The following is a 22,770-nucleotide window of genomic DNA, read 5'->3' as shown; positions in this document are numbered from 1 at the left end:
TTGAAATGTGAACAGAACCAGGTGTTCTGCCAGACGGTGATCCAAAATACAATAGCTGACCGGTTTTGAACTTCGTAAAGCAGGCCTTTCAAAAAAAAAAAAAACCTACCAATTTAAATCAACTAGCAATTGTGCAAGACAAAGTAGTCAAATATACAGCCAGAGTTATGCCAGAAGCTAGCTAAGGGATATTTAATCACATGCAGGTAGGGAGTAATAGTAGGGAGGGGGTGTATTTGAACCAGCGACTATTTTTTTTTTCCAGAAAATCTGAACTTTTGCAGAAGTTCTTGTTTTAATTATGGCTCTTGCATCCTTTTCTAGTAAATCAAACAGACAGAAGATCTTTAAAAAGTGAGAGTTATACACCCACTTCCTTAGAGGTAACAGTATTCTTCTAATCAGAGCTAACGCAAGAGTATACCGCCATACGAGTGTGCTTCCTATGTAAAAAGATAACTGTCATTTAGAGTGATAATGAATAGCTATATGAACATCACAGCACCTTCCTGAGGCTCCGCTGAGTGTGCATACATGATTAACATATGTTTATTGCTGCAAACACATGTGAAGACAGGAAGAACAGAACCTACCAATCATGCTGTACGTGTGTGCGGTTAGTGATTCCCACGCCCCTCCGACGTGTCGTCCACCTTGTTTCTGTCCTGGAAGGGATAAATCAAGGACAACTTAGGATTGCGCAAAAGCTGAAACAGAGTAGAAAACAATATGAAACAATAGTATCCTGAAATCCCATCTGCTCTCATCCTTCAACAATTTTCTTTCTTTTATTAATTTTTTGCTTTCCTTCTTTTCTCTCCATATGCTCATCTTGTGCTTATCTGCTTCAAAAAGTTTCTCTCATCCATTGTTGTCAATCATAATTTATTCCTTCCCTTCTCTTTCTACCCGTCTTTTTCTTCACTTGCTTCTTTCTCATCTTGGACTTGGGAATTTCTGACTATTCACACCGCAGATAGATTCATCTGAGGATATATATATATATATATGGCCAATGTAACTGGCTAAAAGTCAATCAAAAATGAAATTGTAGTTTACCACAGTGTTCAGGTTCTTAGTGCTTACTTAGACCTTTTAAGTATTTGCTGATAATTCTGTGGGAAAAAGTTCAAATTCGAAATTTTATCCCATCATTTCTTGTCAATGATGTGGAAATCTAACTTTCATTCGATATTCATATGGTTGTTCTATACCAAATAATGGATACTTAAGCACTTCTTGCATGTATTCCGATAAGATACTTTGTATTTACGTCGCTCTGTGAGACATGTCATACAACTTGCAGCTTTCCAACTTTGCTTTTAAAAGAGTGTCATTTAAGTGTGATGGATGGCACTCTTTTAGTTTCCAAAACAAGACTATTGTGAATTTCCAAACAGCTGAATTTGTCTTGTTTTTTTTTGTTTTTGTTTTGTTTTTTTAAAACAAATGTGGATTTTTGACCACTGCATAGCAACAAGAAAGCATAGGTTTACTCCGGTATTTCTTTTAAAGCACCTTAAATGACGGAGCAAGGCATGGCAATTTTATTTGTACAGAACATTTTTAGCAGCAGGGTAACTTGAAGTGCTTCACACAATAAAAATGGAGCAATGTTACAGTAAAGCAGTGTTTCCCAGCCCTGTTCCTCAAGGCACATTGTCCTGCATGTTTTAGATGTTTCCTTGCTTTAACACACCCAATTCAGATGACTGCAGTTCAGCAAAAGCCTGTTAATCGACCATTAATTGAAATGACATGCAGTGAAACAGGGAAATGCCTGGAATATTCAGGGCAGAGTGCCTGGAGGACCATGACTGAAAAGCACTGCAGTAAACGGAAGTGATGACAGGTTGAGAAACAGACCACAATTTATAATGTTTCAATTGTTATTAGTCAAAGGCAGCTCTAAGCAAATGGGTTTCAGCCTTGATGTATAGGGACTGAGTGTTTCAAAATTTTTGCAACTTTCTGGAAGTTTTTTTCCAGATAAGATGAGCGTAAAATTTGAATGTTGCTTCTCTGTGTTTGGTTCCGATTCTGGGGATGAAAAGTAGACTTAATCGTCTAACTGACATTTTTATACACCCATGTCAAGGCAATTTTTTAGTACTCATTAGACACAATTTTAGTACTTTCAACACTGATGGAAGCTGTTGGAAGCACCAGGTCAATCCACCCCTTCACCACTTCCTGCCCACGTATTGTAATTCTGACCCTTTCCACTTGACTTTTTCTGACCCTGAAACACTACAGTTCATACCTGCACACTTAACAATTGTGTATTGCTTTTTTTTTTTTCCCTCTCTCTCTCCAGGTAACTAATGCTGCAAAAAACAGATAACATCATTCTTACATCAAGGGTAAAAATATATATATGTATATTTGGCAGAGGTAAAACCAGACCAGTTGTACTGCCCTCACCAGGCTGAATTCCAAATGCTGTCCCTGTAGCACAACATGTGTTTACTCTGAACCACAGGCAACATCAAGCAAAACTGTTAGAAACCAAGAGCTGTGTGCGTTAGCTGTGTGTTTAGGTTAAAAATGCAATTTTTAAAAAAATGCAAAAATCAGCAGGGGAGCAAAAATACACAACAGGCCTCTAGTTGGAGCCATCAAGTAAAGCACAAATGCTTCAGATTCAACATCCTGTCAACCAAATCATCAGCACAGCTGATGTGTTTCGTCATGGGTTGAACAACAAGGTCATTTGTCACACAAGGCAGCTGTTTTGTATACAATAGTGAAAAGCGAGAACAAGAGTGAGAGGGGAAACACGAAAAATGAATCTTCGCAAAGTATAAGACAGAACTGTGAGAGTGAGAAAGAGGAAGGAAAGCATAACGCCTGAATCTGAAAGTGCTTCACAAAGGTAGGAGGAAGAAGGAAGCTGTTCATGTCTTTATGGTCCACTCAGAGAGGAAATGCTTGAAGGAAGGGATGGGTTTCTTCCTGTGTGCGTGTGTGTGCGGGTGCGTGTGTGTGGGTGTGTGGGGGTGTACATGCAGAACTGAGTGTGTATGTAGTTTAGTTCACATCTGCAGAAATACAAAAACAGACCGCAATCTTCCAGCTTAATCAAAGATAGTGGTTTGCATAGTATGGAACTAGTATTGAACATTTCCACACTTTATCATCATGTAACAGCCACAAACTTCAGTGTATCTTATTAGGATTTTGAGTGATAGAGCAACACAAAGTAGAGGATAATTATGGATGCATTTCTGTTCGAACTGTTTCATCTGACACATCTAAATCCAGTCAGTCACTTCCAGAAGTTGCCTGGTTCAAAATTCTACTAGTGTAGCATTTCATTTTGTTTTAAATTCAACTGTTCTGTGAAGGCCATGCATTTGATAGGGAACATTAGAAATCTAACAGTAATATGAAGGTTAAGGAACACTGCTGACAGGTCAGGAATGAAGTCGTGGAGACTTTTAAAGCGTGACCAGGAATCTAAACAGGACCATATGCCAAACGTGTAAAAATTCAACTTCTTGGCCAACATGCCAAAAATATTAAGTGTGTAGAAAAACTAACATTGCATACTACCAAAAACAAACTATTTATACAGAATCATGACAACAGAAATATATATATATATATATATATATATATATATATATATATATATATATATATATATATATATATTTTTTTTTTTTTCCAAATAAAACATCACCAAAAAAAAAAAAAAAAAAAAGAATCGTTATTGGCTTGTGTTTGTCTGGCCTTAATGATTTTATCAGAAATTTTTTTATTTGATTCACAGACCACTGAAGAGGCAATACAGATTTATCCTCAAACAACCACCTATTACGATCAAATCTACCAGAAAGTTTGGTTTTAGGCCTGTATAGTCTGCATATCAGTCTGAACATACAATCCCCACACTAAAGCATGATGGTGGTAGTTGCATGGCAATGTATGACACCCTATTGAAATCTTCCTTTTTAAAAAAAAAAAATAATAATAATTTAAATGTCTCTTTTTCCTTCCACTTCACAACTGGGGTCTACTTTGTACAGGTATGTCACAAAATCCCAATAAAATACACTGATATTTATGGTTGTAATGACAAAAAAGCATAGGAGCCTTAGCAAAGGGGGATCAAACTGTGGACCAAGGTTAGCAATATTGCTGTACAGTAATTCATAAAACTGAAAAAAAAAAAATCCATAAGCTTCCACACTAAATGCATTCTCAGAGATTTTTATTAGAAGAAAACAGCCAAGAGCTAAGGGCTGAAGAATTAATGTTTCTGAGGAAATGCCAGATGGGTGGATAATTCAATGGGTGGAAGTGTGAGAAAGAGCCAGAGCCAATAAACACAACTAATTTGTCTAATTCATCAGGTTGAGGGTCACTGGCTCAGTTTACTTGAAGGATCCCTGAGTCTGCAAGCGCAGTCGGCAGGTGGATGAACAGCGGCACTGCAAGCTTGGATGAGCCAGCAGTTAGACAAGACAAGTGCATTCATTAAAGAATATGGGTCAGATGTGCCACAGAGGCAGCAGATCAACTCCAGAAAATCAACAGGACAGGTCTGAACTATCGCAACCCTGTGCTGGAAGTGCGTGACAGCAGTCAAAACCCACCTCGTTTCCCACAGTGCAAGGTGGCCAAAGATGATGGAGTGGAAAACACACACAAACACAAAAATAAAAAATAGAAAAACAAGGGCAGAGCTGCTCCTTTAAGTCAAGTGTTGGGGTGTCTTCACAAGAGGGCGAGTTTCAAAGAGAAGCCTCTGCCAGTGCAGCCTTTTCACCAGCATCCTGACCTGAATGGCTTCTTTTGTTTTCTGGAATTCCACTGGCAAAGTCTCTAATTAGCCAGAGAGCTCTTCCCATGTGTGGGCACGGGAGAAGAAAGAGCAAAGAAAGGGTACAAGAAGGGAGGCGGCTTGGTGTGAAGTAAACTGTGCAAACAATACAGAAGCTGTCAGTATGATGCTCCCCTGCACAAGCTAAAGCTTATTATTTACTGATCTGAAAGGAGGAGAAGAGAAAAGCCTGAAAGGGAGAATGAGGTCTGAATTGTTGATTCCCTGAGATGCAGTGGTGTAAATCTGACAGGTGGTGAACCAATACTGGCTTGTCAAAAGCCCAATATGAATACCCAAGATGGTGTTCACTTTGACCCGAGAGGGTGTGGCTAACCAACAAAGGGTTTCATATATCTTAGCCTGTCAGCAGCTAAATATGATTTAACGGCATCCTATTCATACTTGCTCTATAGGACACTTTACTGATTTTTACTAAAAGGGTAAAACTGGGACATAATTATTAAAAGTCTGTTCTACAAAGTGAAGTGACTCTGTTAGTTCATATCCTCATTTTGTAAACAAATTTCTAGACTTTTTTTTAAAAACATGCAAAGATCTTGTTATGGTTTTAATCCCAAAATAAAGCAGTTGGCTCTTATGTAATTTAACCAAACTTAACCTCCATTTGATGCATAATCTTTATCAGACTCACAAGAGCATATTTACTAACAGAAAATAACAAAATGTGCAAATATATTGAAGAAAACAGAATACATAGTCATATTATGAATGGTTTTATATGGCAATAAAGTTGCGCAATGTATGAAATCATCAACCAAACTTCAATGTTTGCAACATTGAAGTCGCAAAAAAGTGTGTGGATAAAAAAATTGTAACTAATAATTTAGATAGCCAGCAGAATGGACTTTCACTGCCACTAATGCTGACTGGTGATAAAGAAGAACTAACCGGCTGAAATTCAAAACCATGTGGAAGGGGAAGAAAAAGCAGGCTTTGTACAACCAAGCATTGAAATATTGCCTGTAAAACTTTAAAATGCCTGCAGCAAAGGGAGACCAGTTATATCAGAAAGCCAAAAGTATCACTTGTCTGTTTTTATAGCATGAATGTGAGCAACATCCCATTCTTAATCCATAGCATTTAATAGGATGACTCAATCGTTACACCTCTGACAGCTTCATATATCCTGGGAAAGATTGTGGAGTGTGTTTTTGGGACTATTCTTCCTGAGATGCTTTTGTGAGATCAAACACTGATTTTGAATGAGATTCTCTCTATTCTAATTTATCCTACAGATGTTGGCTTGGATAAACTGAAAATGTAATTGTTGTCTTCGCTATAAAATGTTTATGGTGAAATAAAGCAACGATTCTCCAAAAGCAGACCAAAATTACAGGCCCGTCTCCCAGTACATCACTAAAAATCGACAAATACAAAAGAGTTCTCCAGATTACGGGACAGATGTATCTCTTTTTAACAAGACAGATCACCAACTCCTGCGACAGACTGGCAACCTGTCCAGGGTGAACCCCGCCTCTCGCCCGGAACGTTACCCTCCCGACCCCATTAGGGACAAAGGGTGTATAGAAAATGGATGGATGGATGGATGGAGATCACCAACTCCTGTTCTGCATACCTGAAAATGGTAAAGTGCACCACATCCCTTTTTCTTTTTCTGTAAGATCATTTCAAAGTAAATAACTTCATATTGAAGAGGGAAAACAAATCAGTGACAGATTAATAATTGATTCCTGCAATTTTACAACAAAATAACTGCAGATAAACAGGATTCAACATTGTTTCAAAACAAAACCAAAATCAGTATCAAGTGATTTCGAACAGATTTCAAACAGTTTTTTAATGCTTAAATTAGCAATGAGAAGGCCGGCATTATAAAACAAAACAAAACAAAAAAAAAAAAAAGCAAGTCACAAAATTAGGAGATAGTATGCAAATTACATAATAGATAAAACTTTAAATGGGAACAGTGTCACTTCTTTGTAACGCATTTAGCTTCCTGTTGGCATCTTCTGACATTTAACTCTCTGTTGTGGCAACCTGAGTGAATATCAATTTCAGTCCAAATTTTCATATCGGTCTTTCCCTAGTCAGTCGCATACTTGACTGACAGTTTGAGCTCTCTCAGGAGGAACAACATGCTGACAATTACATTTGCGAGGAGAAAAAGTCAAACTTCCTGTTAAAGCAACCACAAATACCACAAGTAAATAATATGGAGATGAGAGGTAATGCACACTTAGTACTATGCAGAATATGGGTTTCATGTTCGTTGCAGGGCTTTCAAATGACTCAAATGCTTACTGCCAGAAAGTAGCTTCCTAACAAGGATGTTTAATTATCCAAAAGCTCTAAATTATCTATACCAGCCAGAAATCACAGCAGAAATTTGAGACTGAGGCGCTGCGATAAAAGACTGAGTCTTGTGCTCACCGTGACTGATTGTTTGATGTTAATCTCCCCACGCCTGCCCTCCGAGTCCCAACATCACCACATGCTTACACTTTCAAACTGAGCACTATAAAAGCTGCCCTGTAAGTACAGTTTATGGTGTTTTTTAAGGTCTGGCTGTAAGCTCTAATTTAGGGAACTTATGGGATGTTATTTCAGAGGCTCTTAAGCAACTTAAAGACCTTTTTCTTTTTTTTGCCCCCACTGAAAAAACCTCCTTGATTTATAAAAATCTCATAGTGTAGCTGATTCACCAGAGAAAAACTTATAGAAGCTCAAATGCTCTGTACTCCTAGAGATGTGACTTTGATGCCAGTGAGTTGTTTTGAAGGCTTTGTGCTTCTTCCTCTTTCTCCAAGTGTCTACAGAGGGGAAGAGTAAAACCACAGCTTGCGAGTGCTTAGGAAAGTCAGAAAAGATTCCTGCCTCTTCACAGGACACTCAACTGTGCAAACATCTTGAGGGTAAATTCTGACAGTGGGCCCCAAGTTCACCACTACAGCCCATCTCTAGTGGCAAATGCAAAGCTTTGAACTGCAGCCTGGGATGGCCGAGGGGAATACGGCTGTCTGTCAGAGCTATGAATGATGGCGGATGGAAAATATCAGATGCTGCTTCACTGTCCTGCCTTTGGTGGAGAGAAGAACCCATCACAAGGCAGACTGAGTCATGCAAAACTAATCACTGCAAGTAATAAAGAGCTCCAGCTCTAGCAGTGCACAGTGTTAACATAAAAACATTACATTACTCATCCACGTCCTGCAGAAATACGGTGTAATTTTTAATAAGACGGGCAAACAGTGTAAGAAAAACTGCCTTGCATTAATACTCCTCTGAGGAGAAAAGCCAAGGATCATCAACACAAATAAAAACAAAACAAGAACTTGGGCACAGACAATCATGGAAACTCTTATGACTTTACACTTGTCCTATGATACCCTTTGAATAGAGGGTAAACTGCAAAAGGTTGTCACTACATAAGTTGGAAAGTGGACTGAAAGGGAGAAGTGTGGACAAAAATATGCAAATTGTTCGTGGATGTGCAGGGAAGCGGACTCCTTCCTAACGCCAAGTCATTCCAGAACCAGAAACTATGTCAGTTGCATCTTGGTCATGCCCTTACTAATTCCTGTGTCCACAACGAGCAGCACATTCATTTACTGTAAATATCTTATTTCATTTTGGCAGAAGACCTATTGTCAGCAACCAAACGCACAAACAGCACAGAGACAAAACAGCATGAAGCATGTACTCATTAAATATCAATATTTAATGCAATAACATTGATTCTCATAAAAGGTCCAGGAGTTGTTAATGTGATTGCTGCTGGCCTGGACAGAGAGTGCAGACGAGCAGATTCAAAATTGGGTTGGGAAAGGATGTTGAGGGAGACTATAAAGCAACAATTAACCATAAAGAATAAATAGTAAATTCCACGATTTTAACAAGCAAATCTAATGAGAGCTCTTCAGTAAACCGTAAATGTTCACAGCTGAAAACAATCCCCGAATGAATTCCAGATTAGACGCATTTTATTCTCAAGCAACGGGATTATTGAAGAACAAAAAATATACATGTTTGATTCTGATACTGAGCAAAGATTTTTTTTTTTTTAACCACAAACTGATCCAAAAAAAATGATTTTAAATATATAGATATAAAATATGCTATCACCTCAGTTAAAAAGCCATGTTTCATAAATTAGTTAAGTTCTGTTTGAAAGGAGATTAAGTCATTTTATCTTCCCATTTAACATCATTACAGCAAATGGTTTTAAATAAAGCTTGACTCACTCGAATCCTTTAACTTTGTAACCATTCTTTGTAGTGAGGTGACAAATGCTTAAAAGGTATCAGGCAGAAGAAGTGTACAAAACAATCTACAGGATCCTTATACCACATGGTACAGAAAAGGCAGTCAACAATAAAAGTGACTGGTCTGCATTACTGATAATAAATCAAATGAGCTGAATAAAGGGTAGACCCAGTGACTTGTGTCCTGATTGCCCCATTAGTGACCTTAATGACCCCATTAGTGTTTGTTCTGTGCCTGTTTTTTTCCAACCATGTTCAGAACTTAAGAAGCTTTTTAGAGGAGAGGTAAAACATCTTCAAGAAACAAGAGAAGAGGTCCAGCTGCCTGACTGTCATTTCCTGAATGATTGAGAGTCTGCACCAGCGTACAAGATAGAAAACGGTTAGGGAGGCAGCCAGGAGCCTGGGAGGAACGCTAAAGGAGCTGCAGGTTGTATTCTGAGGAGTAGTAACTTTAGATGTTATTTTACAGAAGGTAAAATAGAAGCGGATTCTTCTAAAGATCCCACTAAGGTCTGGCTAAAATTCCTTCAAACCTTGTGAGAAGACTGTGTTGCGCTTAGAGCTGGCCATTATATCAAATCACAATCATCTGTGCACTGCCAGAGTGTGCGCCAAAGGGGTGCTTGGAAGCAAACTATGATAGGAAATATTTTAACTGTTAGGTACTCCTGCTCTGCATATCAATAATATATCTAGCCATTTGGCTGGAGTCCCACTTCCCTTAATGCCCACACCTGATGTATGCTTTAGCTTGGCTCAGATGTTAAAACTCAGGAGGAAACTGAGTAAAGAAAAAGTGTGATGAAATTTCAGTTAAAAATAATCAAACCTATGATCACAGCTTCTGTCAATAATATTATAGTTAAATACATTCGGACTCCTAAGAAAAAGTTGCTGCGTTAATGGTGAAACAGGTTTTCATTTTATTAATCAAGGTCACAAAAAACCTGACATTTTTTATCTGGGGAATGAACATATTTGGCTCCTGCACTCGGAGCCTCAAAGACAGAAGCTACAGCAATGTGTCAATATTTTCAGGTTGTGGATGGGGCTGTACGGGGATGTCAGTGCATTCACAGTATCAATTCAAGGTTGGTCGTTTGGTCTTCCTTATGGGGCTGGGTTCACCACATGAGCAGTCATAAAACTCTCAGTGCTCCGTAGGAGAAGGACTGATGAGAGACGAGGGGCAAGATGGGAGAAACGGCAAAGAGCGGAGGGCACAAGGCCTTGTTGACGGGAGCCCACACAATGCACGGTTCAAGGAGACAGGAGGAGGGGGCGGGTAATCCTTAGGTCATGACACACAAGGAGAAGACAATGATAGTAGGCTTGTCAGAAGGAAAATTTACTGTTGGCACAGAGGCTGCAAATAGTGGAGCCTCTGTGCCCACCATACTGTATTAGCATAGAGGATGGGTTGGAAAAAGAGAAAGCAACAAGGAAGGCAAAAAGAAAAAAAAAGAGCCAGAAAATTCAAATTGTAGAAGTCCTCAAAAATATATATGGCTCTAATGAATCTATAAATGCATAATATCTCCTACAACTATTCATGCTCTTACCAAAGCAAAAGAAGAACGTAAAAAACTAATGTGATGTCACAAATGAGAATAAAATGTTTCTTAATGTAAAGTGAGATGTGACTGAGCTTAATAATCAGAGGAAGAACATGTGTATGTATTTATACCACTCCATTCACTCAAATACAGCCTGAAGTGATTTGCATTCGAATCACAAACAATAAATGATTGAGACAAAGAAAAACACACTGATTCATCATTATCAGTGCAAGACTCGTCAAAATTTCATGCTTGTCATGAACCCAAAGACTGATTCATATTTTGAACACATGAGAAGAGATGTGCTACGAATTCTTAGATATAGATAGTCAAACTGTTTCTTTTTTGTGTGTGTTTTTTAAAGAGAATCAAAAAATGTTGGGTACTGTGTTGTTTATTATTGTATTTCTTACATGTCAAGTAAATTTTAGTAAAACACATTGGACCTCGATGCATTTGTGGGTGTTTGAGACCACAGCGATCTGTGAATACTGAAAAGACAATCAGTATATTTTTGTTCCTTAAAGATATTTAGAACTATTTTACCCTTACCCTATTTGACTTCAGAATAGGGGCCACAGAAATAACAAAGATTTCTGAGCAGGGGTAACATTTGGAAGTCTGATCACCATCTGTGTCTTGTATGGCAGACATATTTCACAGAATTTCGCAAGAAATACTGATGAGGAAGCAGAACAGTTGCCTGACAACAGCTGGGCAAAAATCAGGGCCCAAATCAAATAGGAACAATCATGCCGGAGGTTAAATGTGATTAGTGTCCACTGGTAATCTAGGACCTATTCATTGCTACCTCGGGTAGGTGACATATGTGATTCAGCGGATTAGTCTGCCCCTTCTCACCAAGCAGAGGAGGGGAAATCAAAAACCTCACATTAGGGAAGTAGTGAAAGAAATCTGAGGTAGAAGATGAAGGAATATCAAAGAAACGGAAAGGGGAGCAGGAGCCAGCAGCCTAACACTCTTCCATAATTAAAGCAGGCAGTGGCTTTGTACAGCCATATCATTAACATAACCCAGAATGCTGCAGGAGCCAGCAAGCTCTTTATTTAGTGTATTTGGAGAAGATACATGATGAGTGGGTGGGAGGTATGACTAGTCAGAGGCAGTAAGATTTCACTACAGCATGGTTATAAGATTCTTTCATGCATACGACCACACCAACACCGCTGAACAGGTTACTCTAGGATTTAAGGACGGGGAAGTTGACTGCTTTCTCTGGTAGTGTATAATTGATACAAATGGCTTTGACGGACAGAGATTTGACATTACTTTTTATAATCCCAGCTCTGCACTCATTGTTTTAGACACCCCATTGATCAGTCTGTATTTCACTTTTTTCTATTGTGTTGAAAAAACAGACAGAAGCAAAAGAGCCTGGTTCACTTGTAAAATACAGTAAGATTAAAGCCAGAAGAAAGTGGAAGTTGGTTTCACTTTTGATTATAGGAGACAATCCATCTTGACTAGTCAATACTGTATCGATAGGAGAATAAATACAATCTTTAACAAAATAGTTTTCTCAATAACCTTTACCAACATACCAACCAGAATAGCTCAAGATGTCCACAACCCTTTGTGTTAGAGAAAAAGCATATATCCAACAACAGCTCCTTATCAACCTTGGAACGCTGACGGAAAATCTAGTGTGTAGGCAGATACACTCAAAAGCCCAATTTTATACATCTTTGTTTCCTCCTAATTGTTTTCTACTACCCTTTTGTACATTTTGAATTCTAACCACATAAACAAGTGCAGTGGAGAGAGAAAATGCTCTTCAAGGCTACTCTCTTTCACGTTTCCTCACGCTATCGCGGCCTCTGCAAATACAATTACACTCGACAAACAGGAATGAGGAACACAACTAAGCATGTTGCTGAACTCTATGAACGAGCGAACAGAATGTACTGAAGGGTTACACAAGGAAACGACTCTGAGTTAAAGTGAAATAAAAAAACATTTAAAAAAATAAAATGAATTGGACCTGCTGTGAGTCAAAGCCAAGATAGCACATCCTTGCTAGTTCTATTTGTTTCCTTAAGCTTTCTATTATCAGGCGGTGTTTTTGAGAATGGTGTGTCAGACATAATAGTATGGGTGTGTGTGTGTGCGGGCGCGTGTGTGGATGGATGTTTCTTCTGACTGGAAATATTATTGAACTGATGTCCACCAACACTCTTCATCCAATCAGACAGAAACCTTTTTTTCCCAAAGGAGAATGGGCAAGAATATCCATTTGTACATAGCTGGCATAGAGATTCTTCACAACTAAGTATTTCTTTGCATAGACCTGTTACATAAAATCCTAAGAAAATAATTGCTGGGTATTACATTACACTCATTTCCCAAACCGCTTTGATTTGTTGGAAACAGTGAGAGCTCCTGTTAAGTCTCGTACCCTTTACGTGACCCAGCCAGCTTTAATATCTAATAAAGATTCAGTTTGGCTCAGGTGTACATGACCCTGATTAGTCCTACCGTTGGAATGTTGCACAGGTGTTCAGGACTTGCCCCAGTCGACATCTTCCGCAGCAGACCGTTCCCATACCTTAGAGAATTTCCTCTATATCTTGAACACATCGAAGTTATGTGAAGCAATCCACAGTGCAGACACACCCTCGCCCTCTGCTTGACCTTAGATTTAAGTTTTACCCTAAAGCATAAGCAATGTATTGAACATTATGTTCCAACTCATGACACTGCATGTGCAGCAGCAGAGGGATCATTAATCCTCCCTTCTGTCTTTGTCAGACTCAGATCAGAGTTGGGCAGGACGTTCGTCTGTGATGAGGCTGTTTGTTCTCGCTGTTCAGACAAATCCCGCTCGATTTGCCTCATCGTAGTGAAGACATCACAAGGCAGAGCTGCCTGCAGATCAGATAGGGCTTCAGTCCACATATTCTTTATGTTTACACTGGATTCTTTTCCTTATTTCGCTTCTGAAACAGACTGTGAGACAATCTAAAGAGAGATCAAAGAATTCCTTGAGCTCACATAAAGTTAGGATTTTGGCAGTACAGTCGATGCATTACTGTCCCCCACAGTTTACGATGTTGAAGCTGCACCACATAAAGAGCAAGAAAAAAACACAGAGGATTGAGGGGGGAGTTATTGAATTCAACTTAAATTAGGTTGTATCAATTCAAGCCTGTCCTACTTACTTAATTTATGTCTTGGAAAACAAACAGTCCTGTGGATCTTTGAAAACAACAATCTAAAGCATATATGACCTTATATTCATAATAAACTGTCAGGCCACATCACCTTCTATAGCCCTCAAAATTTTATCCAGGATTTCACCCAGTGTATTGTAAGGCTGGCGGGCCACCAGACTTTACTTGTGCTCCCACTTGGCTAAGTATTGCTTATTTATTTAAGTTTTTTTTTTTTTTACGTTTGAGTTTTTTTTAAGACTTTATAGTTTGTTCAGATATTAATCTTTCAAGAACACATAACTATCAAATTATGTTTTCAAATTTCCTGTCAACTTTAAACATTTTTTAACTCAAAAACACAATGGGCTGCTGCATGAATGACTGCCTTAGCGCCCAACCACCGGGCTTAGCAAGTTTTCTGGGGGAAACCTTGTCATCATAAGGTTAAGATAATTGGAATATTATATTTGTTACAATCTTCCAGGTCTGCTTTCTAAGGATGAAAAAATAGACTTTATTCCCCAGCCTAAGACACCCAAGTTTCAAGGTGATAAATTAAATAAAATTAAAGTATTTAACACTAATTAACACAACAGATTTTTTTATTCAAAAATGTTCAATTAAGCTATGTGCTGCACAATGGGGATGTGGAAATGACAGCTTGAAAGATGTCCAGCAGACAGTCATTGAGATCCTTCACTCAGCATGTCATAAAAGGTAGTTGCAACAGAAACTGGTTGTTCAGGGTGTATCCAAGTCGCTACTGAAAAGTTTGGTGGAAGGTAAATATTTTGGAAGTAAAAGCAGCGTAACCAACAGATACAGCTGCAACTTTAAAAAGTTTAAGCAAAGTCCAATGTTTGAAAATATTAACAAGACGTGGATTTGAAGTTTGAGTCAGTCTATCAAGAGACTTCACACAGATGCATCTGGACAAGGGCTACAGCTGTTTATTGTGTTAAGCCACTAGAAACAATGTTGGAAGAATCTTACTGGGCCACTGAGAAAAGGGAAGTAGACTGTATTGCAGAACTAGGACATAATTTATTATGACTACATTTCTATGGTCAATTTTTTTTTTTTTATCTAATTTTCTTTAAAAAATAAATTGAATTGCCTGTAAACCATAATCATCTAAATTTACAAAAGCACTTTAAGTTAAAAATATAATAAAATAATTTTGATATCTAAACTGAATTGCTGAAATAACTTCTCAGTTTGTGATTTTGTTGTAATTTATTTAAAGTGTTCCAGCATTTACTCTGTTTTTTCTATCTAGCCAATTTTTTTACATCTTAATAATAAAGTTAAAATAAATGTAAAGGTCCTTCTGTTTCGTGACTGAAAACAGAGATTTCTGGTGAAATATTAATTTTGAAGAGGAGAAATTACAAGAAGGCAACACAGATTATAAATATAGCTAAATCAGAGAAGAGCGATAAACATAGATCCATTCATGTCCAATAAATGTACCCTCTCTTTCTGTTCTCACAGCTGCCGGAAACTCTGTTACACAACAGCAGAGGGATAAAGGCTCAGCAGTTAAACGATCACAGCTGACCTGGACTATCTTTGAAATGGACACCAGTTCAAGCCAATTCAACCATTCGCCCTCCCCTCCCCTCCCCCTTAGTCCTCCCAGCTACCCAATCAGCTCACCAAATAAGCTCAATAACAGCTGAGCAGACTCTGCCCGGGGTACAGATGGGTCTCTGAGAGGCAGCAGGAGGACTGCCAGTACTGGCAGTCTCGTCGTCTGACTCGTCACTCACAGATACTCCAACTGTGTACATGTGCTGCTGTTGCTTTTTAAAAACCGGATCAACAAAGCCGGCTGCCACGGAATGTCAACGTTGTAGGTACAGTGTGACTGCAGCGACCAGCAAACCACATCCTGCACAGACATGTAGCCACTACTGTATATAGAGGCTTTTTTTTTTTTTCTTTCCTCAGGATTTTATGCAACACCTGCAGAAGTCACATCACAGAAAAAAACTATTTTTCAACTGTTTAAAGAAATATGTGATATTTCTTGGCAAATATATGATTCGCTAAATCTTTAAGTTATGGAAAACAACCATAACTTATGGATGAAAGATCCTCTCCGATTTGATATAAATGCTAACTGATTCAGTTTTCTGCTGTAGGCCTCAGGAGTGTCTCAGGATTACATGGCCAATAGAGTTTGACCTTTGCTGTGGGCAAAAAAACAGAGTGCTAGCAGAGCCACAAGGTGACTAGATTGACCAGGAAAAAAAAGCCATAAAGAGCTCCCACTTTACAGAAAACCTGACGCCACGGAGGTCATGCATAATTGATGGCTCAACATATGAGCTCCCATGTTTTGGTTGGGTCAGGTGTCTCCAACAGAGAGCCAATCCGTGCACAGTAGCTGTACTCGGGTGTTTTGCATTCAGAAAAACTGGAGCCGTGACAGCTATATGATCTGTGATCAAACGTGAAATAAGCAGGAAACCCATTTTGTTACCTGCCACTATTTCCACATAAGATGCCTTATTGAGTGATGGAGTCTAACTTTTCCTGAAAAGATACAGATCACAGCAAAAAATAAAAAAATTATAGTCATGACAGACAGTGATGCATTTGCTTCCATTTTAATGATTATGTCTTATTTTGATTTAAATAACTTCCTCTGTCATCAACTTGCCGAAGTCGTATAGCAGCGGTCAAGAACCTTTAGCATTTTGGTCCTTGGCTCAACTAAGTAATTTGTTTAAACCCATAAAAGCAACATGTCTTTTCAAAACATGATTATACAGATTTCTGATAAAAGCATCAACAACAGGACACAACTGTGAGCTTTTTATATATATTTAATTTACAGAGACACAATTTGTTCTTGGATATTAAAATGAAGAGCATAAACATTTACCAAAAGATAAACTGATCTTTTTTAAAAATCTAAGTGATCCATATTTGTTAAAGTCAACATTAAAGAGTTGTATTTGCAATCTATTAGAAAGTGTTTTGAAATCTTAAAAAAAAGTGGAAATTCTACACAAATATTGCATTAAAATGTTATAATAAAAACTATTCCTTGGTATTTTATGCCTTTGGGCAAATGCTCAAGCTACTGAGGAACATCTAATGAGCCACTTGTGGCTTCACAGCTGTAGGCTGTAGACTGCTGGATTTTACAATCAAAGGAAAAACTGCTGACCAGACAGATGATCAGTAGTCAGTCAATGACACTCTTGAGAAGGAAGGTAAAACACAAAAATCCGTTACTAAAAAAGCTGGAGTTCATTGGGTATACTTTTTAGTGACACTCTAACTTACTGATACGGAATCTGAAGGCGGAATCTGAAGAAAGAAGGGATGAATTCATCCACAGTTGCCAGATGAGGAATGTCAGTGTAACTCAGGCCTGTAGCGACTCCCGGAGAAAAGGGAGATTTTTAAAATACAGGCTGCAGTTCAAACACAAATGTCTAAAACAACAATAGCCCTGGAGGACATTCTGTGGTTGCTGGCAATGAGATGTACTTAAAACACAGGGTGTCAGAAGAGCTAAAGAACTACGAACTGCCTGATGCAACCACTCCCAGCGCGCTGTAACAGGCCTTCGTACCTCATGTCCCGCTGAATTCTCATTTTGTTTATGTGTAAAGTTAAGCCTTTGTGAAAAACGCTACATTTGTTCAAGCTACAAAATGCAGTCGTCATGGCAATATCAATGTGAGTGATAAATAAAAGGCTGTTGGAAAGTAATATACCATAGGTATTATATTTTAAATGCCATGTGCTCACATCAAGCACATGTTTTTGCAACACATGTACACATGCAAGTAGAATTTATCGACCAAGAAACGAAAACTCACAGAAAAAGTTAAACTAAACAATAATATTGCAACTGCATTCTTTGGCACAGAAGATGAGTGAACAGACATCATAAAATCAAGGAAACAATCCAGAAAGGTTAAGGATGGCGCTGTGGAAAAGTTTGAAGCAGGGTTGCATTGAAGAAAACCTGATGATGGCCCTAAGCATGCAGCCAGAGTTTTAATGGGATGGTTTGGATTAAAGCGTGTTCGTTTCACAATGTTTCTGCCCAAAATTCAACTGGCTTTCACAGATGCTCTCCAATAACAATATGAAAGAGCGTGTGCCGTCTCAACAAAGTAGAATAAGCAAAATATTCACTCTCTTTTCCAAGCTGGATTAAATGATTAGCAGGTCTTGTTTTTGTAAAACCATTTATCATTTTCCTTTCACTTTGTAATACTTGGTATGTTTGACAATCACATGAAATCGCAATAAAATGCATTGAAGTTTGTGGTTTCTCGGCTGGAAAGAACCCTAAGAAATGTGCAATCCTTAACAAATGAAGAGTACATTCCAGAATCAAAAAGAAGCAAAAAAAATTTAAAAATTCCTAAACGACACTGTGTGTTAAAATACTAAGGCTTTAATGAGTTAAAAAATAAAATAAAATAAAATCTCTGTTGGCAGTGATTGGCCTTCCCGAAATACCACAACAAACTGAGCCTGTAGTTCACACTCACTGTACACTGATGGGTAACAGAAGGGGATTGATGAATGAGTCAGGACAGTTTTACCAATCAAGAACAAAGACTGGCATCGCTTCAATGGAACAAAGGACGTGTCTTGACAGAAAAGTTGATGTCCAAAGCTCTTTAAGCCGCACATGATCGACCAAAACACTGTTCAGTCCCCTCTGAGCGTAGATGTATTAGATGCCTTTGTGTAAAACTTAATGAAAGCTCGGCTGGGACACAGTCCCCTTTTGTAAAGATGATAATCAGAAACTCTGTGGTCTTTGTCTTCACGTTGACTGCACCATCTCATGCCTTTGAATACTGATGAGTACAGTGTGCATCTACATGTACGCAGGTACAAGGCGATGTGGAAAAAGACAGTTTCAGCCTTTATCATGACACAAGGTTCCAATACATTTCTCATATTCGTTGTTTTGATCTGTTTGTGCCAAACTTTGCTTCGAAATGTGCTTTATAAATAAAATTGATTTGGATTTTTGAGTAAAAATTCCAGATTTTAAGGAAATGACGGATGGAAATCATACAACTTTTGGACAGCGGGAGTGAGACTGAAGTTCAGATAACACTTGTGGCTACTTTTCCAGACTGTGCGGGAACCCTGGAAGGATGTTTATGATCATCAGCTACGCACATGTTCTATCGCAAAGCAGCCATCGAGGCCGGAAATCTAAGCCAGACCAGATACAACGGACGACCAAAGACGAATGAGCCAGTGAGACATCTCGGGGAGGACATGCCAACCAAACTCAGTAAATCACAGGACTAATGTGTAGCACAGCTCGTCAGAATAACATCACACACATGTGGGTGAAAAAAACCAAATTCACTGCTCTGCTGAGGATCTTGGTACATGTGAAATCTGAAGAACACAAACCCACATAAAAGCTCAGAGGAGGAACCCCTGTGCTGACAAGAGCTTAGCTTCACACCCCAGTGAAGTGATCAAAAGACCAGCCCGTTGATCTGTGTGTACAAAACAGACCAACATGTTGCATACAAGAGGATAACAGACGAACCAGACAAGTAAATGAGGCAGGTGGGTCATTCAAAGGTGAAGGGACACCAATGGGACTCGGGTGAAAAGAGGACATAAGCCTTGGGCTCCTGGAAATTCATCTGCAAAAGAGTTTGATTTCCCACAAATGAAACAAACTGCAAAAGCAGAAGGGAAGATTTTTGATTTAAAATACTGATTTTTTTTTTTTTTTAGCCATTCCTGCCTTTAGTACATCCATAAACAGAGGGCACACTGTGCTTTATTATGGCATTTTATAGCATTACAAATCCAAGTGGATATATTTAGCAGCCTTTTTGCAGTAAAGGAGAAGCTTCAAGGGGCAGTACTATGTATTTTCCAGGAACATAGCACAGTTTTATAGCATGACCAAGTAACTATGTTACAGTGAGTTCTTATGAAATGCTGTATATGTAAACTATGACTCTGAAGAAATTTGACTTGCAATTTAATACCTTGAAATTGGGCTTCTCTTTAAGAAGCTCCTGCTCTTTCAGACAGTCTGTCTTCAGGAAGTCGTCACAACGATGTTTCTCCATTAAGCCTTTAACAACGTTTTAATAGACTTCTGGACAAAGTCAATTTTACATAATACTGACAGTTTAATTTTAAAAAAATATATTGCTTTTTACATTTGGAGTCTTTACTCATAATTTAATTACATTTGACTGTTCAAATAAGGCTTAGTTGTAGTCTCAAAAGATTCACTTTAGATGTTTTAATTTTATTTTATTTTTTGACCTTTAGAAGCACAACTGAAAAATAAAGCAAGAATAGAGATAAAATATATTTGTGGAATAAAGAAAATTTGCTAGTTTTTGAGAAATGGGGTGGCGAGTTGGGGGAGACCAGCAAGATATAAAATAGGTTTTGGGGCAACTTTACACATTCACTGCAGGTTAGGGACAGCAACAGACATATCAGAATATTGTCTTTAAAACAGCATGCTTCATGCAGGCATTTGTCAGTGTAAAAAAAACACTTTGATGAAGTATGAGATCGTAACGTTGTGCCGTCCTATTAGCAAAGCAAATATTGATTAAAAGCTGTCAGCTGCTTTATCAGGAAGCGCAACAAAATAAATGATCCAAAGATTTTAGCAATTTACATAGAGGGAGGCAATAAAAAAAGAACTGAAGAAACTAAAGTTCAAAACCTTCAAAGGGTAACCAGTCAGTCTCAAACTTTTCCTGCACACAAATGCTCCCTGGGGTCAAAACGTGGAGTGACGGAGCAAAGGGGGCCCAGGCTGCTGTGGCAGCCTGCAGTTGATTTAGGATTTTTGAAAGGAGGCCAAAATTCCAGAAGGGATACTGTAACCGACGGGGCAGGCCATAAAAACTACCAAGAACAGAGCTATTAAAAAAAGGAGGAGGAGGAGACAGGGATGTCGCGAATATTAAATATCTGCATGAGTGCAGACAATCGAGAGCTACAGAGTTAAAAGTCTGAGAATGAGGCAATGGGTGAATCTCAAATAGGAACATTGGGTGGGCAGTGTATGTGGGGAGCCACACAGCAGTTAAAGCTGCATGTAACTTATATGAAAGAGCAGATTTAATTTTATTTATGGAAGAAAGGAGTGAAAGCACAGGAGACAGCCAAAGAAGTTTGATTTTTAATATGTACTTTACACTGAGTAGGCAGCCAAATTCCCTTCTTTAAACAGATTTCAGAAAAGCACAAGAAAAACCCTGGTTATTTTTTATATAACACAATCAATTCATTTCAATTTAGTTATATAGCACATAGTGGAATAAAAAAATAAATAAAAATAAATACTCATTTCAATTCAGCCACACCTGGGGGCGACTATGGCTCTGTGGGTAGAATAGTTGTTCCACATGTCGATATGTCCCTGGGCAAGGAACTTAACATCAAGTTGCCCACCGATCTGTGTATTGATGTATAAATGTGTGAGAGAATGAGACTATAGTGTAAAGTGCTTTGAGTGGTCAAAATGATACAATTTCAGTCCATTAACCATGTACAGACATTCCAGGGAATTAAGATCAGTTTATTATTCAGATTAGCTTAAAAAGTTTTTTATCCAAGGAAACCCAGAAGATTGCATCATCTCGCCAACTCGCAGCATTCACTCCTCCTGGACGAGAACACAGCACCAGTAGACAATCACTTGACTTACAGGAGTCGTTCATACTGAGCATGCATGTAGCGACAGTGGAGAGGAAAAACTCCCCTTTAACAGGAAGAAACCTCCAGCAGAACCCGACTCAATGCGAGCGGGCATCTGCAACGTCCGACTGGGGGTTTGTGAAGACAGAACAGATTTACACAAAAGAAACAGAAGACCTGTTGTAGGAGTATTGATTATATTACTGAAAAGCAAAAAGTTAATAGGAGGACATGGACAAAGTTTGGTAATCAGCAGACGCCCTCCTCCACGAAAGCACCACAGCCGAACAGATTTAAATGCTGAAGCTTTGCCTCTTACGTGGGCTCATTTTAAAATCCATATTTGTAAAGGAGAAGAGTTCTGACAGAGGAAGGACTTGTGGTTTTGGACTTAAACATGTTATGAATGTGACTGCAGCTTAATTGTAAACATAAATCCATCAGGTCCTAAAAAGTAAAAAGAAAAGAACGAGGCTCATAAATTTCAAAAAATGTATGATATTTGTTACACATCTATGTAATGCTCACCAGGGTTGCTCTTGAACTAAACTCGTCTGAGCTTCCATGTATCCAGGGGCTCCTGAAGCCTCAGCTTTCACAGATGAACCGGCTTTGTGAGTTTGTTTTACATTCACCTCCGCATTGTTTTCTTTTACATACTCTTTATCAGCGCCATCTATTTTTAGCAGGTTTACAGGAACTCCACGGCTTAGTACAGTATGTTCCATAAAATACCAGCCTATCATGGCCACAACCCCAGACATGCCTCTGCAACCGTCTCCTGCTGCTGTATGTCTGAGTGCAACAAGAGCTGGAATCCTTCTAGACTGTAAAGAGTCACAGAGAGGTTCGGGCGCACACATTCAACACAAAGAGACATGGACAGAAGAAAGAGTTAGCATTGCATTTCAGATTTAGTCTTTAATGTTATCTCAGTTTGTCTTGATCATAAGGACTGACAACACATTCCTAAAGCCATCAACAATGACTTGATGGGTAGGGGAGGCTATATGGAGTTAAAATTTGATTGCAATATTTTGTCGTACTATTGTGATAACGCTACAAATTGTGATTAAAAACCTATTTATTGCTTCTTTTTTAGATAATTGTATGGCTATGGCAGCATGACATTGTCACAAACGCAATTACTGTTCTTGGAAAAACCTTCCCAATTGAAATTGTTGTCTTCAGAACGCCACTTACTTAAGTGTGATTTATGTTGCTGAATGGTACAGTAACTGCATTCAGTCATATTTTCAATATTTATT

At 38.5% G+C, this 22,770-nt stretch overlaps 1 protein-coding gene across 1 annotated transcript in view; it reads right to left on the bottom strand.

Moving 5' to 3' along the window:
* LOC122823436 (thyroid hormone receptor alpha) overlaps positions 1–22,770 on the bottom strand; it is a 124,840-nt gene that overhangs the window by 71,295 nt on the left and 30,775 nt on the right. The window contains exon 3 of the mRNA XM_044103062.1: positions 594–665. The gene's annotated coding sequence lies outside the window, so the exon portion shown is untranslated. The remainder of the gene's footprint in view (positions 1–593; positions 666–22,770) is intronic.

Source organism: Gambusia affinis, linkage group LG20 (assembly GCF_019740435.1).
Source record: "Gambusia affinis linkage group LG20, SWU_Gaff_1.0, whole genome shotgun sequence".
In the NCBI taxonomy this organism is placed as follows: domain Eukaryota; kingdom Metazoa; phylum Chordata; class Actinopteri; order Cyprinodontiformes; family Poeciliidae; genus Gambusia; species Gambusia affinis.
The sequence above is the reverse complement of the archived record's forward strand: the minus strand, read 5'-3'. Positions and strand labels throughout refer to the sequence as shown.